A 3,325-nucleotide genomic window follows, 5' to 3' on the forward strand; every position below is an offset into this window, starting at 1 on the left:
CATAGGGACAAAATGTGCCTTTATTCCACGTCTTCAGCTCCAATGAAAATGTTACCGCAATCTAGTCCAACTTGGACTATGAGCAAAGGATTTATTAAATAGACTGGTTCTCCTCTAACCGCTGAATGAATTGTCTCTCAAATTGCTGCTTGTCTCAACAAAATGACAGCGGAGAGAGTGTGTGGAAGATCTACAGATCTTATCCATAAGAATGTTATGGGGTTAAGTGTACTTGGAGGTGGGTGTGTGCGCGCACATACACTTGTCTCCGTGTCTGAGTGTCTGTAGTGTGTGTGCAACCATTCGATTAAATCCACAGCTATCACTAACAGGATTAGCTGAGTGGACAGCAGAAGTCTATCATTGCTTATTGATTTCCTCTGATTCCCATCAGCCCATCAGGGCAGGACATTCTGTGAGTGGCCCCAGTGGGAATCACTGCTGTGGATCTGGGTTAACGTATTGTGGCTAACGTATCTGAGAGGCTTCAAAGGAGGCTCCCATCTTTCTGTGTCAGGAAAAGTCAAATAAGTCAAAGCTATCAGGGGCAACAGATGCTCCCATCTCTCCTTCCTGTGTGAAAAATACAGTTTGACTCAAGTGAAACACTCAGCAATCAATCTAATCAATGACTCACTACGAGGGTAGCTTTGACTAACAGCAAGTGAGTCTTTCCTGACACTCCGGAGGATGGGGTATTCCTCTCTCTCCTCTGTGGTCAAATTTAACATTGAAATCATTGGGATTTTGTCTTACTCTTGCCCACACCTCTGGTGCTTGTATGTCACAAAGTGTTTTGATGGATTTATACTTGACACAACCGGGGTAACTACTGTTGATTTTGATTTATAGTTCTGATTTCACCATTATATCACCATCGCAACGCTAGACAGGTATATCTTATTTGATTGGGCCATATTGTGTATACTTTAATACACAGTGGCCACTTTATTTGCTACACCCATGCAGTCTAATCCAATCCAATACAACTGCTCTGTCATAAAGTCTACTTATGATGCCTATAATGTTCAGCTTTTGTTGACACTGTCATAGAGGTGTTAATTAAATTATACTGTATGTTTTAGCATTAAGGTCATGTAAATCTCATCTCAAACAGTGTCACCAAAAACTGAATATTATGAGCTTTGTAAAGATGGATGTTATGGCAGGCATTAGATTGGACAGGTCTACCTATTAAAGTGGCCACTGAATGTATATTCAGTATAGTAATGTGTTTGCATTTTGTCCTTTACCTTGTGATAGCAGCGACAGTGGGTAGGTCAGCCTTGTGTCATTACAGAATATATGACTATTCTGCACGAATGCTGAATGTTTCATTTACTCTGATAGTGAGTAGCAGTTACCAGAAGGATTGCAGTGGAAATGATTTTAAAAAGGAGAAGATAACTAGCTTTAGTATTCACTGTTAATGCTCTCTACAGCGTTGCCTGGAGGAGAAAACACAAGCAGCCCACGCTTACCAGTCACACTTCTTTTCAGTCTGAAGCTATGCATGTAGCAGCTGTAGGTATAACTTCTCAACATATGGAAGTATAAATTCAGCTTTAAAGGTTATGCAATGTGGGGAGTGGGGACTAGGTGGGGGCAAATTGCTGTGTGTGTGGGGTTTGCAATATAATAGTATGAGATGACACGACTTGTGTCCAGTTTGAACCTCTGGACGCGTCTGCACCTGCTGGAGCAGCATTCCGTGCAGGTCCAATAGAGGACAGGAGATGTCACATGATGCAATAAAGCTAACATTAGCTATATTGGTTCTCCTTAGCTTAGTAATCAACCATTAATGGACATTTTCAATTCAACTCACTACCAAAAATATTTTGGTATTAGCTTTAGGTATATTCTGGGTGGAAAAGAGTGGATCAGCCAATGTTCTACTTTTTATAATACACTTTAAGTGCTTGAGACTATGAAGTCGCTCCACTGTACACTGGATGAAAACAAACTAACAAAAGGTTTATCTTAACAAGTTCTGAAATTTTGCTGCGTTTCATAAATTGGACGCCATGAGATTCTTCTTCACAGTCTTGGCTATGTTGTCATGGTTGAGGAGGGACCACAGTTTTGGCTGAATGGACCTCTCAATTTTAAGGGGACACAAACAAACTAGTTTTGAACAGCAAAAGCAATTTTTGCACAAAAAATATAGATTATTAGAAAAATTCCCTGTATTAAAATAATATTGTGTACAGTGCAAAATAAATCAGCAGTTCCTTTTTTAAATGAGGTACAAGAGACAAATGAGCAACTCTTCTTATGATCAAATGGCACAGGCAGACTGAGTCAGATTTTAGTGCCCGACAAGATTGCAGTGAGATGACTGTTTGTCCAAAATTCTGTACGCAACATTAAAGCTCATTTGTTAATTGCAACGATCTTCCTATGTCAGAAATGACTGCACCATTGTTTCCTTCCTCCAAGAATAAGAGAAGAAGAAGTGATGGAGCACAGAGGGATAGAGGGCGGAGTACATCTGTGTAAGAGAGAGATACTAAGGGAAGATAATAATCTAGGGGAAGCTGTCAGCAGTTCACCCTCGATGGCTCGGGTGTCAAAGGCTAAAAGAGGTCCACGGGAATTTGTGAAATTAATAACAGTGTTTGTGAAAGGGTGAAAAAGACATGTTCGAGGAGGTTTAAAAGTGTACCTCTGGATGCAGCTGTGACAGGACCAAAAGAATTAGTCCAATTAAAAGTGGTAATTGCATTGCTAATTTCTCCTATTAATTTCTCACAGTGTACGAAAGAGTGGGAGCATAATAGGCGAAATGTTTTAACCCTTCATTGCCGTAATTCCTCCTCTCACCTCTTCCCTACAGATGTCGGCGTTCTATCCTTGTATTTTAATAGCTCATCTCAGCTCTCCACCCCGTATGTTCTCACCTCTGATTTTCTCTCAAGCTTCAAAAACGTCTTTGTCTTTTGCTTTTCTCTACAACCCAAATGATTCCCAAATGAATTTTCTTCGTACTGGCAGTTTGTGAGAAATGATCATTGCAACATAGATAATAGGTTATTTAGATCATGGTTAATCCAGGTTTAATGTTCATTATCATGACAAAATAATAACAGAAATATGTCACCAGTTCATTTGAGTTCTACACATATATTGTTAAAGGTTATATATATATATTCCAGTGTTAAACTACAATGAGTGCAGCTATTGTGAATAATTTTCCAAAAAGGATAAACTCTGCATTCATGTCATTTTGGAGTTAATTACGAGTTTCCATCTTATAAATAGCGTTCATGTCCACTTCCAAGTCACTTAATAATACCCAAGTTCCTGAAAACCAAACAAAAAT

This window comes from Micropterus salmoides, unplaced genomic scaffold (genome assembly GCF_014851395.1).
Source record: "Micropterus salmoides isolate LMB-PRFRI ecotype aquatic unplaced genomic scaffold, ASM1485139v1 Ms_hic_scaffold_15, whole genome shotgun sequence".
NCBI lineage: Eukaryota > Metazoa > Chordata > Actinopteri > Centrarchiformes > Centrarchidae > Micropterus > Micropterus salmoides.